This window comes from Budorcas taxicolor, chromosome 4 (assembly GCF_023091745.1).
Source record: "Budorcas taxicolor isolate Tak-1 chromosome 4, Takin1.1, whole genome shotgun sequence".
Lineage (NCBI taxonomy): Eukaryota > Metazoa > Chordata > Mammalia > Artiodactyla > Bovidae > Budorcas > Budorcas taxicolor.
Window position 1 is genome coordinate 17,137,172 of NC_068913.1, and position 15,348 is coordinate 17,152,519.

At 42.2% G+C, this 15,348-nt stretch overlaps 1 long non-coding RNA gene across 1 annotated transcript; it reads right to left on the reverse strand.

The window, feature by feature from the left end:
- Nucleotides 1-465: 465 nt before the first annotated feature.
- LOC128046558 (uncharacterized) lies at nucleotides 466-10,660 on the reverse strand. The gene is made up of 3 exons (XR_008199268.1): nucleotides 10,351-10,660; nucleotides 9,701-9,772; nucleotides 466-687 (listed from the first exon to the last, which is right to left on the reverse strand). It is a non-coding gene; the product is annotated as an uncharacterized LOC128046558 (long non-coding RNA).
- Nucleotides 10,661-15,348: the final 4,688 nt, after the last annotated feature.

Consider the following 15,348-nt stretch of genomic DNA (forward strand, 5'->3'; position numbering starts at 1 on the left):
CTATGGGAAGAGTGGATATGTGTGTTGAACATATACATGTATGTGTGTGTATATAGTGATGGTGGTTTAGTTGCTAAGTCATGTCTGACTCTTGTGACCCCATGGGCTGCAGACCACCAAGCTCCTCTGCCCACGGGATTTCCCAGACCAGAACACTGGAGTGTGTTATGTATAACAGATTTATTTCTCGGTACACCTGAATTAATACAACATTGAAAATCAGCTATACCCCCCCCCCCCCAAAAAAAGATGTATGCAAATACCTTGATGTTTACCCTAAGGCAAAGACAGTTATAAAGAAGCCTGGCATACTGAAAGTCTTTCAGAATTCTACCTCTGATGAAATATAAACAACCCAAAAGCTTCAGTAATTGTCCAAATCACACTGAACAGCATGGTGAAACGGTTATGGGTTCATCTGAGATCACTGACAGCACTGGCTCGTTGGCTCTGTTTCTCCTCATTTCTCATGTGGAGCACCAAGGTTAATGCTTGAAGAGGTGACTCCAGGTAAACAGAAGTCACTCACAATTGTATTATCTATGGACCAGAGACATTTAAAAAGAAGCTTGGATTTCTAGAGGGTTGAGAAAAAGCTCTCCTCTTGCTTTAGGTTTCATCATAGGCTGAGTTCCCCAGTAATGATAACATACATAGCTTATCAGGGAGTGCTTTTGAGGTCAGTGCCTGTGAAATGAAAGAAAAAGAAGTAAGACTGGACAGAAGGAGAAACTATACCATGACGCAGTCTTAACAGAGGCCTTAGTCAATCCGGTGGGGAACTCTGATGACAGAATGGCTCTAGACAACATTATTTGTTGAGGTTGGGAGGCTGGGTTTCTATACGCCTATGCTAATCAGTCACTGGATGTGGGTGCCCTGAAAGAAGGCATGATCTTGACTTGAGGCAGGTAGCTGCATCTGAGGCAATTCTCTGAGAGGGCTGACACCTGACGGCTGTCTGTTGGCAGCACTCCAAATAGCCGGGGGAATAATCCTTTCAGTCCTGAAGGAAGACCAGAGCAATGCACACTTTGCCCACCTCAGGTGTGCTGCCTTTGATCACACGCACAGTGTTGCTTTTATTATTTAAGACGTCTAGAGTGCGTCACCATAAAACGCCCCAGGAATGCCCCAGCTTGGTGAGGATTAACCTTGCCTGTCAACTTTATTGGGCACTTAGGTATTTCCTTTAGACTAGAGACATTCACTAGAAGGGCCAAACAGTGTCTAAGGAGTTACAACTTAGTTAGGCTGCTGCTTTTCTGTGAGCAGGACAAGAAATCACAGTAATCAGTTAGAAAAAAATGACCAGATATCTGAAACACAGCAGCCGGGTTAGGATAGAGAGACCAGGTTGTGCCTACTCATCTGTGTAAGAGGATGGGCAACCCTTGTATAAGCAGATCTGGGACCAAATAAAGATCTTCTATGGGCTGGATTTAGTCCAAAGGTATAGTTTGCTGACACCTCATTTAAAAGATCAGCGTTAAAAGCTAGGCAAAATGTAGGTACGGTCGAGGAATCTGAATGGTTTCATTTGCATTCAACACCAGAAGATTTTTATTTGTGACCGTGGGCAAGATCCTAAAACTCCCTGTGTCTCAGTATCTTCATCTATTAAATTAAGATAATAATAGTGCCTGAGTTATAGGGTTAGGAGTATGTGAGGGTGCAAGTTCAACACTTGTTGTCTGGCATGTATCAGGTTCAGCAAGTAATTTTTGGAATTGCTATTATTGTTATATTTATTACCATATCAAGTTTAGTATTTACGTTAAGCCACTATTAGCCTAAATTCTGGAGGCAGAAAAATAAGAAAACAGTTCACGTGAGTGGTTAAAATTTTAAAACAATAATCAAGGGAAAAGTTGTATGAGGATTCTTTGTACTATTCTTGCAACTTTGTAAAATCTGAAATTATACCAAAATAAAAATTGGAAAGACTTTGATCTACTTTGCTGGGATTATTTGGGATAGAAGTAGGCATCTAGGAAACTTGATTATTTTTATCCTGCTTCAGTTCAGTTCAGTCGCTCAGTCGTGTCTGACTCTTTGCGACCCCATGAATCACAGCACGCCAGGCCTCCCTGTCCATCACCAACTCCCAGAGTTCACTCAAACTCACGTCCATTGAGTCGGTGATGCCATCCAGCTATCTCATCCTCCGTTATCCCCTTCTCCTCCTGCCCCCAATCCCTCCCAGCATCAGAGTCTTTTCCAATGAGTCAACTCTTCGCATGAGGTGGCCAAAAGTTTTATGTAATTCCACTCAATTTATCCCTTTAGTTCTTTGTCTATGTTTTCTATTAGTTCTTTGAGCATGTTTCAGGACAGTGGTTTTAAAATCTCTGTCCAGTAATTTCAATGTCTGGACTTCCTCAGAGATCAGTTCAGTTCAGTCACTCAGTCATGTCTGACCCTTTGCGACCCCATGGACTGCAGAACACCAGGCTTCCCTGTCCGTCACAAACACCCAGAGCTTGCTCAAACTCATGTCCATCAAGTGGGTGATGCCATCCAACCATCTCATCCTCTGTCGTTCCCTTCTCCTCCTGCCTTCAGTCTTTCTACCAATTTATTTCATTCCTTAGAAATAGCCATACTTTCCTGTTTCTTTGTATGCTTTTTGATTTTTCTAAAAATGAAAACAGGAAATTTTACTATTGTAGTATGTACTTGGGACTTCCCTGGTGGCTAGAGGGTAAGGAATCTGCCTGCAATGCAGGAGAGCTGGGTTCAATCCCTGGGTTGGGAAGATCCCTCGGAGAAGGCAACGGCTACCCACTCCAGTATTCCTGCCTGGAGAATTCCACAGTCAGAGGAGCCTGGCAGGCTACAGTTCAGGGGGTCACAGAGAGTTGGATACAACTGAGCAACTTTCACTCACTCACAGTATGTACTTGGAAGTAAGGTTCTCTCCTTTTCACAAGGCTTGCTACTTTTTGGTTGCTGAAAGGCTGTAGCAGTCAGATTATTCAATGCTGATCCCAAACTATTACTGCAAAGACTATATTCTTTGTCAATGTGGTCATTGAAGTCTGTTTCTTAGATTGTGTTCAGCTAATGTTTTGCTGGGAACCTCCAAGTCTTGGCAAATTGGCACTGATCTTCAACTTGCCAGGCTTGCACTGTGCCAAAGGATCAGCCCAAGAAAAAGCTGAGGGTCCTCTCAAGTGTTTTTTGAGCATGTGTCTTATCCTGGGCACATACATGGTTTTCTAAATTCCCCCATTTACAAAGTTGCTTTTATTTTTAAAACATTTAAAAAAATATTTATTTTTATTTATTTGGCTGTGCTGGGTCTTAGTTACAGCATGTAGGATCTTTAATCTTGGTTGCAGTATGTGGGATTTAGTTCCCTGACCAGAGATCCAACCCGAGTCCCCTGCATTGGGAATGAGGAGCCTTAGCCCCTGGATCACCAGAGGAGTCCCCATAGTTGCTTTTCAATGTCCTAATTTCCCAAAGAAACTCTCCCCAGTTTTTGCCTTAGCCAGCCTACTATATGTTTCAACAATAATTTCTGCCTGAAGTGCCTGAAGATTTTTCATTTGGCTTGCAGTATTTTCAAGCTTTCTCCTGAGTTCTGAGTGGAACACTGAGCATCGTCCTCTAGGCTGCTCCCTGTATTACTCTGCTTGGGCTGCTATAACAAAATACCACAGCCTGGATGCCTTAGATAACAGAAACTTCTCATAGTTCTGGAGGCTGGAAAGTCCAAAATCAAGGTTCCTGTCCATTCAGCTTGTCTTCTCACTGTGTCCTCACATGATGAGGAGACAGACAGACAGCTTTGGAGTCCCGTTTTCTTACAAAGGTACTAGCATCCTGGATGACAGTCTCGCCGTTATTACTTCACTTAACCTGTACCATGGGATTCCCAGGTGGTGCAATGGCAAAGAATCCACCTGACCGTACAGGAGACGCAAGAGATGCGGGTTCGATCCCTGAGTCAGGAAGATCCCCTGGAGGAGGAAATGGCAACCCACTCCAGGACTCTTGCCTGGAAACCCTCATGGACAGAGGAGCCTGGCGGGCTACAGTCCACGGGGTCGAGAAGAGTCGGACAGGACTGCGTGCGTGCACACACATGAAGGGGCCATGGTAGTGGAAGGACAAATAACTCACTACAAAACCTTCCTGTTATTTTGAAGTGCCTCTTTCTTGATTCAGTGCTCATGTGGTGGCTGTAAGCGTTCAACTGTTTTCTAGAGTTGTCACAAAACTGATGGTTTCTGCTTAGTTTTCAATGTTTCTGTGGAAGAATGGGAGAGGAAGCTTCCTACTCTGCCACTTTGCTCTTTTCATTCAAAAGACTGAAATTTTGCATGCTTTTCAAAGATTTATGTTTTCCTCAGGCCAAAGCTTTCAAAAGGCTTTTTACTTATAAATGAAAAGAATGATTCAGATCACTCTTAAATGAAGCAATGAAATGTGTTTTAAAGAATGGAAAAATTATCCACTCAAACTAACTTAACAACAAAAAAGTGTAACTTAATGTAAGAATACAATGTAGGGATTCTTGGATCTCAAGAGGAATTGGGCCGTTAGTGGGATGGAGGTCATGGGAAATCTGTGAGAAGCTAGAAAATTACTCTCTTCCCTTTCTTCCTCTGTCTCTGTGACAGCACCAAAGCTCAGGGTCGTTTCTCAGACAGTCTGCTTCATTTCCCTCTCCGTCTATAATAGGTTCCCCTTACCTTGGGTTCACATGTTTGGGTTACAAGCCCCCGTTTGTGTTACAGTTTCAGCGTTCAATAGAGAGCAACTAAAACTTCTCTTCCAATTCCAAATCCTCAGAGGAAAGGATCTGATTGAGTCAGATTCCTTCAAGGATCAAACTCTATCCAATCAAGAAGGGACAAGGGTCCTATAGTACATATATATACATGGTTAGAGAGACCAAACCTCTAAATGGGACTTGGAGGAAAAGGAAGAGAGTTCTTCTCAGTGGATGATGGACAGAAACCCAACAAAGTATCTATCCAACCCATTCCTAGATCTAAAAACCTTTAAATACAACTTAAGAGAAAGAAGAAAAAAATTGTGCCACTTTACATAGCTAAAATTTGTCCGTTTTTTACACTAACAGAGGTAATGAACACATTTATAAATAATGTACTGCTTAGGGATTTTAAAGCATCACCTACTTCATTCACAACAAATGTTTTCTGCTTTTGTTGAGCCACCAGGGAAAATCATTAAGGCATATTCTGATGCTTATTCCAGGGAACTAGCGCAACACAGGATAACCCCAGGGAGCCCAACCTTCTAAGCTGAGACTATTTCTCTGGTTCCTCAGTGCACACGTGGCAGACTCTGCTTTCAAGCTAATAACTTGTGAGTCATGCTGAGTCCTCTTTCCTTGAGGTTACAAGTATTTCCTAGACTTTCCTTTTTTCCTTATCTCCTCCTTTGTTCTCCACCTTTATCTCCTTCACATGTCAGTCAATTCAGAAAATAACACTAGCCTTTCCAACTGTCTCAAAATCTTGGTTGATTTTGTGCACATGTAGCTGCAAGGAATAAAAACTGTTTGGAAAATGCTCTCTTGGGTTCCACAGAATGAAAATACTGTATCCTAGCAGGAATTTTTAACGAAATGAGAAGCATGCTGTCTCCAGAGAAGGAAGCTCTGTCTCTTTTTTCTTGGGTTCTTCTTCCTATTCAGGTTAATAAAGATGGTAGGTAGTTAGGGTCATCTACAACCACATATCTGATATCCAGTTGAGTCTGTAGTTTCACCTAATTTAAAGTTATAGCTGAATAGCAGAAAACACAACAAAACCTGGAAGTTTGGACAGTTCACCCATTACATTATCAAGACTTGAATCTTACACTTAAGTCTTGTCTTACTCATCCTCATATATTTACCTCTGGACTTAGCCACACCACCAAATTGTGCACTGTCTGTAATTGCGTAATCTCTGCCTCTGATGTTCCATTATATAATGCTTTCCCTTTTGTGCCCAAGGCCTCCTCTCTGAAAGAGAAAGACATGTTTTCTACTATTTATTTTCTTGCTGTTGGGTACAATTTTGCTCTAGAATAAAAGCTTAGGCTCAAACTAAATTATTGGTTAAATGTATGTTTATTACTAAGTATGTTTAACTACCACTGTTACCATAAAGAGGGACACACACCCAGCCACAATTACAAATTAATTCTTGAAAAAAGAAAGGAGCCAGTCATAATTATGTATTCTTTTTACCATGCAATAAAATTTCAACAAGGTAATAAAATGAGATCTGACATATAATACCTTACCATCCTGCTATACTCTTAAATCCTAACTTCTTACTATGAACAATACTAATATTTTACAAAGTGTTAGTCACTCAGTTGTGTCCAACACTTTGTGACCCCATGGACTGTAGCCTGCCAGGCTCCTCTGTCCATGGAATTCACCAGGCAAGAACACTGGAGTGGGTAGTCATTCCCTTCTCCAGGGATCTTCCTGACCCAGGGATTGAAATGCCATCTCCTGCACTGCAGGTGGATTCTTTACCATCTGAGCCATCAGTAAAATCAGTTATTTGTTATCACTTCTTAAAAGAAAAGTTTTCATGGTACACACGCCTAAAATATTTAACTTATGAATCTAATGCAATTAAAAGAATGATATAATCCCCGTCACATATAATCCCACTGACTACCTTTTGAGGACAGTCAGAATTACTTTCTCCAAATTAGCAATAGGGAAAATTGAGATTTAGAGGGCTTTGATAACTTGCTACTCAGCTAATTACTGATAAAACTGAGATCCTTACTGAAAAAGAACAGATTGTTCCTAAACCAGAAGAGAAGGTTGCACAGAAGAAAAAGATATCCCAGAAGAAAGTAAAGAAACAAAAACTTATGGCCCAGGAACAAATGCTACAAAAAATAAATGCAAATAAAAGTAAAAAAAAACAAAAACAAAAAAACGAGAGCATCATTCACATCTCAAGGGTTCCACTGCACTATTCATTATATGTTTCTTCCAGGACTGTCATTGTTCAGATTTCAATAAGATTCACAACTCATCTTCCTATGATCATGTCAGAAAAACCTTACACAATACAGGTGTCGGGGTCAAAAATAATACAAGCATGGTATGTTACCCTTTAAGTGAAAAAGATACTATATTGTACTTCATTCAGTTGTTTATTCATTCAAAACAACAAATAATCAAATACCTAGATTGTGCTAGGTAGGCTCCACTATATCCAGCTTTTTAGGAGTTACTTTTGCTGCACATGGCTTATAACAACAAACATTTATTATTTTACAGTTCCTGCAGACTTGAATTTGGGAGTGGCTAAACTGAGTGATTCTGGCTCATGGACTCTCGTCGGGTACAACAAAGATACTGACAAGGGATGCAGTTATCTGAAGGCTTGGCTAGGCTGAAGGATCTGAATCCAAATTCACTCACATGGTTGTTTTCAGGAGCTCTCAGTTCCTCACTGACTGTTGGCTGGAAGCCTTAGTTATTCACAACATGGGCCTCTCTCTAAGTTGCTGAGTGTCCTTACGACATGACAATTACCTTTCCCCAGTGAGCAATCCCAGAGAGAGCAAGAAGAAAGCTGGCACATATATAGTCTCCACTTCGAAGTCACATCACAACGTTTCTACATTCTCTTTATGAGAACAAGTCACTAAGTACAGTCCAAATGCTAGGTGAGGGGAATTAAGCTCAATTTTTGAAAGAAGAAGTATCAAAGAACTTGTGAACATATTTTAAAACTACTATACCAGTAGTTTTAATTTATAATTAAATTCAATTTATATTAAATTCTAAATAATTTATAGTTTTAGAAGTTTAGTTGCTCAATCATGTCCAACTCTCTGCGACCCCATGGATTGTAGCCTACCACGATCCTCCGTCCATGGGACTTTTCAGGCAAAAGTACAGGAGTGGGTTGCCATTTCCTTCTCCAGAGGATCTTCCCGACCCAGGGATCGAATCCAGGTCTCCCACATTGTAGGCAGATGCTTTTACCGTCTGAGCCACCAAGGAAGTCCATTTAATCTATACATTATTATATAAATATAATTTATAGAATTTAACCTAATTATTACTAAAGAGTTGTTAATCTAATTGTAATATTTGGATATTTAAAGGAAAACTAAGTTTATTAGAGAGTGGTTTTTTGCTGTTGCTTGTTTCCATTTTTTGTTCCCATTTTCATCTTACCCTGTTTATTAAAAAATTCTACCTATAGTGCTAAATAAATAATGACTTTTCCTATCTTTTTATGCCAATTAGGAATTTTATTCAGTGCTTATAACAAAAACAACAAAAACCTTAAAGAAAATGGATTTATTTTCCTTCATATAACAACAAACCCCTTTATATAACAATAAACCCAGAAGTGAGCAGACCAGGGCTGATAAGCTGACCCTTCAAAGCAATCACAAGCCAGTCCCTCTGGCTATGCTATTATTTTGTTACTGTGGTTGAAACAGGGCTGCTCCATATCTAGCATCATATCACTGTTCCAGGTAAGATAAAGGACAGGTATAGGTCCAATGGCTAACAGACAGTTTCTTCCATAAAACTTTGAGCCTCTATGAGCAACATCTACTTTCATTCTGCTGATAGATCACATGGGAAACCATGGCTTATAGGAGCCTGAGTAAACAAGTATTTTTAACTGGACACAGTCGCCCTGAAAAAAAGTCAGAGTTCTGCAAGTAATAGAGAAAGGATTTTGGTTTAATCAACTATCAGTGTCTATCACTTTGCTCCAAGGAGCTTTGACACACATTCCTGAAACACTCCAGATAGACAAATATACTGTTCAAGGTTAATCTGTGTTTCAAATGGGAGAATCTGGTCATTTTGCATCTCACATGTAAATCATATTTTTCAAAGTAACCACAGCTTTCTTTTTTTCTAGTTAATAATGAAGAAAAATTGGTTGACATTAATGTCACTTCAAGGAATTTATTCAAGAAGACAGCAGTACAGTTGTGTAAAGGTACATGCATTAAGAAACTCATCACAGAGTTGTTTAAAATAGTAAACATTTGGGGAAAAAAACAGAAATGAACCAATAGAATACCAGTTAGATAAACAATGGTATGTCCACTTCACACTAGGCAACTTTTAAAAATGATGTTATTCATGATATATTGTTCATGAAAAAAGAACTGTGTACATGATAAAATCCAGTTTATCATACATTGTATTTCTATACCTTTATATGTTTTTATTCTTAGAGACGTCTGGAATATAACATGAATTTTAAAAAATTGTTATCTCTGAATTATGACATTTGGAAATTTTTTTATATTTGTTTCAATAAGTGTACATTGCTTTCATGAAAATAATAGCTATTTCCAATAAAACCTAGAAGGGTAGGAGGGGCCTGATTTGATGTGGTAGTTCTATCAACATACCTCTTGCCACTAAGAAAATTATCTTAGACATGCTGTAGCTGAGCTTACCCTTGGAAGGGTTTCCTATATTTGCTCACTGGAAAAAAGATTATTTCTTATTCCTTATAAATTTTAATAAAATTAAAATAAGAATCCTGAGGCATTTTGTTTTATTTTGCTTTCTATTTGGTACACTTTGACCTCGAAGGGTCTCTTTTCCCTGTCTTACAGTGGCTGTGGAAGACAAAGGGGGTGAAGCTGATCAATAATTATATACAGGTTGGGGGAGAGAGAACAGATGTTGGTGAGGATCCAACAGAGCACTGACCTGGATATCACACACTTGCACTTCTCTTCCAAAACAGGCTTCTCAGTTTACCTTTCTGACCTGTTTTCTCATCTGAAAAAATGAGAGGTTTGGATAAGAATCTAGATGTTTTAAAGTTCTTCCCGAAGATTCTTTCGGATCTATTAATGATATATCCTGGTAAACTACACTAAAGATGAATCTAAACAAATAAAAGGGAACAACAATACTTTAGTTACATTGTTTATTATTCCTCTCCAGCGTGGTAAGTAACTTGCCAAGGTTACACAGCTAATGGCTGACGGGAATCAAGATTCCAGCCCAGAGGCCAAGGCACTTAAGAACTGCCTAGGAAGCAGGGTAGTTTTCTCACCCTCAAACTAGGCTTTGTTAGATACCACCAGTAAAGTCAGACTTGATCCACCTCCTGACTGCTGTGGGACTGCCTCAATCGCTCGAGGGCTCCTCGCTCTCTAATCCCAAAACAGTTTTCTGATACAAAGTCCCTTTGCCAACTAAAGGTGAGACGGTGAGGTTTTGGAGAGCTCCGAAGAAACTTCGGGCCACTGCCTGGCAGTGGTGAAGTTATCACAGAACCAAAGACCATGTGTGCCTTCAGGAGGCTTTGTGGTAGCATTAATTGGGTTCTCAGCCCCTGCTCATTCACATACCTGGTTATCCAACACTCGTTTGCGTACCTCATCTTGCGTGTTTCCTCTCCTTAAGGCCAGAGAGGTACTGAGTTGAGAGCCGGGAGGAGGGGATAACAGGGGTAAAAAGAACAGTTTAAAAGCAGGCTAGAGGCCATAAGACTCCTGAAAGGGAAGAGCCTGTCTCTTGGACAAAGGTCCCAAGGGTATTTGCAGCCCTGGCCCCTGATGTTTCCCTGCTTTGGGACCTCTCAAGGTCCGGAAGCTAGTGCAAGACCCTTCAGCAACGCGAGGAAGGTGGAGGCCGCCACCGAGGTGCCGCAAGCGGGCTGCGACTACCCCTCATAGAAGATCCGACTTCCCAGACCCCTTCGCACAAGGGCGGGGCGTGCGCTCGGCCGCCAATCCCCGCGCCCGCACGTCGCCATAGCCCCGCCCCACCCTGCCTCCTCTCGCTCCGCCCTTCCCTGGGGCTGGTGCGGCGGCGATGACGTCAGCGCTAGGAGACCCCTGGGTGGCGGCTGCGCCGTCGGCGGCCCGCGGCCGGAACGCGCTGCGGGGAGGGGCGGAGCGAGCGGGCGGGAGCGCGCGCTGGGCCCGCCTCGGCCGCCGCCGCCGCCGCCGCCGCCGCCGCTGCCGGGGAATAATCTGGGCGGCAGCGGGCGGCCCCGGCCAGCAGCCACGAGCCACTTCTGCGGCTGCCGAGCAGAGCGAAGGTCGCCGGTCTCGTGTCGTCCCCCTCTCCGCCCCCCTGGAGGGGCGAGAGGGAGCCGAGGCTGATGTCAGGTACGGCCGGCGGAGGCGCCCTCAGGCTGTGGGTCCAAGGTCTCGGGTCCCCTCGCCCTTCCCTCTGGGAGAGTGAATGTGGGGGGAGCGTGGAGGGTGGAACCCCACCCCTGGCGCCGCCAAACAGGTGTCTCGGAGTCGCTGCCGGGTCTGGGGACGTGCGGGCTCCTGAGGGACGCGCGGGGCACTTCCTGCTCCCGGCGTCTCCGCGAACTGCCAGTGGGGCCGCCTGCCCGCCGGGCCGCTATTTTGTTGACATGTAACCTCCTGTTAGTCGCAGGTCCTTCCCTTTCGCTCTCTGGTGGCCCTCGCCTCTTCGCGCGCCGCCTGCCGTCGGGTGGCGACGGTGAGGCGCGGGCTGCGCTCCGGACCGCGCGGCTGGACCACCTAGCGGTCCTGCCCCGCCGGGCCCTCCCCCCGCGGAGCTGCGGGCGCTCAGGTGTGGGCACCTTCCAGGAGAGCCGCCGGGCTGCCGCGTCGCGCCAGCGCCCAGCGAGCCGGAGTCTTGCGCAAGTGCTGGGGGACTTCCTCTGAGCTCTCTGGATCATCAGGTTTGTCTGGCTGATTTGTTCTCTTTAAATTCCCCTGCCCCTGACAGAATAAGCTAGGCAGGTGTGTTGGGGCATTGCTCCGTGAAGGACGCGGGACGAGTGTTTTCCTTCCCGCCTTCCTCTCCCGCCAGGTGCGATGGGATTAGTAGGTGCTGACAAATTGACTTTACAGCTTTGAATTTGGGTACATTGTCTGCTCAGAAAATGAACGAAATGTAGGTGTGGGGATTTATTCTTGCCCAGCACTTACCCTCTCTCTTTATTATTATTTTCAAAAGACTGGAATTCAAACATCACAGGCCTTGGAAAAGTTGACTGGATTTATTATCTAATTCTCTCAGTGCCTTGTAGTTATTGTGGTATATCGTTTTAGAGCTTTTCAGATAGAACACTATTATCCTAACCATGAATTGGTTTCATCCTGGTTTTAAAACTTAGTTAAAAAATTAGAACTTTAATGGAATAAAGTAATTAGGCCAATGTGAAACAGACAGAAATGTGTTCATTTACCAGAAATTGGGCACTGAATATAGATAGCTCTGCCTGGGTAACTTCAAGTTATTTAATTCTGGTGTTAGTTTAGAGGGTGGGAATCTGAGTATTTAGGAGGTAAAACTAACTTTTTATACACTTTTATCAGATAAATGTCAAATGAGCCTTATGTACATGATGTGTGTTCTAAGTATTGTGTATCATAATTGTATTTATTTCATTTTTTGCCAGCCTTAGTGTATATTAATGTACAGTTTAATTGAATGTAAAGTTTCAAGCTACCAAACAGTTAACTCTTTTTACCATATGTTAAGTAAGACAGTGATTTAGTAAGGAAAGTATGACTCACTTAAAATTCTTCACAGGAAAAGTGTGTGGTTTTTTAGTTACAGTGGATAACTATTAGATGTTTCTCTTAAATTTCCCTGAAATTTGTGTTTTTCTGTATCTTTTTACTTTGGGTTCAGCATTTTAAAAATATTTTGTGGGCAGTACCCATTTAAAGATAGATGTTCCCTTACATATGCTTTTGGGGAGGTATTGATTGTACTAGTCTGTATTTCTGAGTAAATTCAGTATCCAGAAATTATTAGGATATCACAAAGTCATTTAGGAGTACATATCAATTAATGATCACCTAGTCATAGAAATAGAAAAGTGTGTCTTTTAGGTATATGCAGTACTACTATTTGTGTATTGACTTGTGCTCACTAACATAAAAATTGCGTTATACAACTTATACACTCTATGGACCATGGTGATTTTAGAGTCTCAGTGTGGAGAAATCATTGATTGGAATTCTTGTGACAGTACACCTATAAACAAACATTAAATGGAAAATGGACAACTTGATGCTGAAATTTAATTGTGATTCACTTAAAATTTTAAGCTTCCCAATACAACCATGTTACTTTTACAATGTTTGTTGAGATTTTAGTAAAGAGGCTAGTATACAAACTATAGCAAAGTGGAAGGAATGTGGCAAAATTCTTTTTTAAATAAGGGGGTGAGGGATGCATAATTCTTCCATGAAAGAGAAGTTAGCATTTTACCTTGAAATCTAAATGATTATCGAATTTGTACTTAAATTTTCATTTTACTGCTAACTCAGAATGTCCTACAGGAAAATGCAGGCCAAAATCTATAATGTGTGAAAATAAGCGTCCCTTGAAGAAAAAAATGCAAAGAAGCTGTTATATATGAAATAGGGTAGCCTATAGGAAGGTAGAAGAAACCAAAAAGAAAATCTGAGTAAGTGATCTAGACTCTGTAGTGTGAGCTACCTGGCACGTTGAGGGGACATGTTGAGGGCAGAGAGAGGTGGTATTAAATTAGGGAGATTCTGAAACAGGAAGTCTAATTAGTTCACAAGGAAAGCTACACGTTAAAATATTTAAATTGGTGCAAGTTGGATAATTGGCAGATTTGAAACTCTATACAACTTGATAGAGTCATTTGCATTTTTGGTCATTGTGTTAGCGTCCTAGGGCTGCTATAACAAAGTACAACACACGGAGTTATTTAAAACAACAGAACTTTATCATTTCACTGTTTTGGAGGTTGCACGTCTGAAATCGAGGTGTTGGCAGGGCCGTGCTCTACCTTCTGGGGAATTTTATCTGTCCTGTGCCTCTTAGCTTTGTGTGTCCCTGGCACTCCTTAGCTTGAAGTTCCATTACGCAAACCTCTGCCTCTGTTGTCACATGGCGTTCTCCCTGTATGCCTCTGTCTTATGTGGTGTTCTCCCCTTTCTGTAAGGGCTTCAGTCGTATTGAATTAGAGTCCACCCTGCTGCATGTGTGTGAAGTCGCTTCAGTCGTGTCCAACTCTTTGCGACCCTTTGGACTGTAGCCCACTAGTCTTCTCTGCCCATGAGAGTCTCCAGGCAAGATGACTGAAGTGGGTTGCCATGCCCTCCTCCAGGGGATCTTCCCAAGCCAGGGACTGAACTGGCGTCGCTTAACATCTCCTGCATTGGCAGGCGAGTTCTTTTACCACTAGTACCACCTGGAAAGTCTTTGGCACCGTATAGAAGACCAAATCAGAAAGGGCACTGAGAACAGACTAAATTCATTTACCTATCTCAGTACCTACTATGTGCCAGGTCATAGAGGTAAACCAATGACTAGGTGGGCAAAAATCTCTGTCCTCATGGAACTTACGTTCTAAAACCTTGGTTCTCGAACTGTGGTCCCTGGAACCTCTGCATCACCTGGGAACTTGTCAGAAATGCAAATTTTTAGGCTCTATTCCGCAGACTTGTTGATTCAGAAATTCTTTTAACAAGCTTTTCAGGTGATTCTGGTGTAGACTCAGGTTTGAGAGCCACTGATCAAGTTGGAGAAAAGAGACAATAATCAAGATGAGTAAGTAAAATATGTAATATATTAGATGTTAATAGGTGCTGTCAGTAAGAGGAGGGTGGCTCAGGAAGACGCGCCACCCCCCCCCACCACCCCCACCAGGAGTAAAGACCCTAAGGAGTTGGGGAGTAAGCCATGTGAGTATCTGGGTGAGTTGTGTTCCCAACAGAGAGCAGCAAGTATAAGGACGCTCAGGTATTTGAGGAACAGCAGAGAGTCCAAAGTTAGAACACAGCAAGGAGCAGATAGTAATCAGTTTTTGAAATTTCTGTTTGTTCCTTTTTAACCTGCAAAAACCAAATACTAGGAGAGCAAGAGAAAAGTGTGGGAGTAGGATGCCAGGTTGAACCTAGTTGCCTATGTAAGAACATAGACTAGTATATAATCTAGATATATTTATACATTCATTTGGCAATATGTGAAGACATTTGAATTACAACTAGGGGGAGTGCTACTGATGTCTAGTGAGTAGGGCCTAGGATGCTGTTGAATATCTTACAGTGAACAGGGCACCCCCCGCAACAGAGAATTACCCAGCTCAGAATGTCAATTATGTCAGGATTAAGAAACATTGGCTTAATGGGATTTACAGAGGTTAGGGCATGGATAGCAGAGGAAGGGTGTGTTGTATAGATGGAAAAGACAGTGGGAATAGAGGAGCTAATTGCATTGAGGTGTTTATTGAACCGTAAATAGTTCACAATTGCTGAAACGTAAATTATAAGCAGGGGAGAGATGGGGGGTGCATACTCTACCTATATGGTAATGCAGTTCTTTGAAAGCAAAGTTATGAAACAGTAGGAAAGCTAATATATTATTAATTTTAT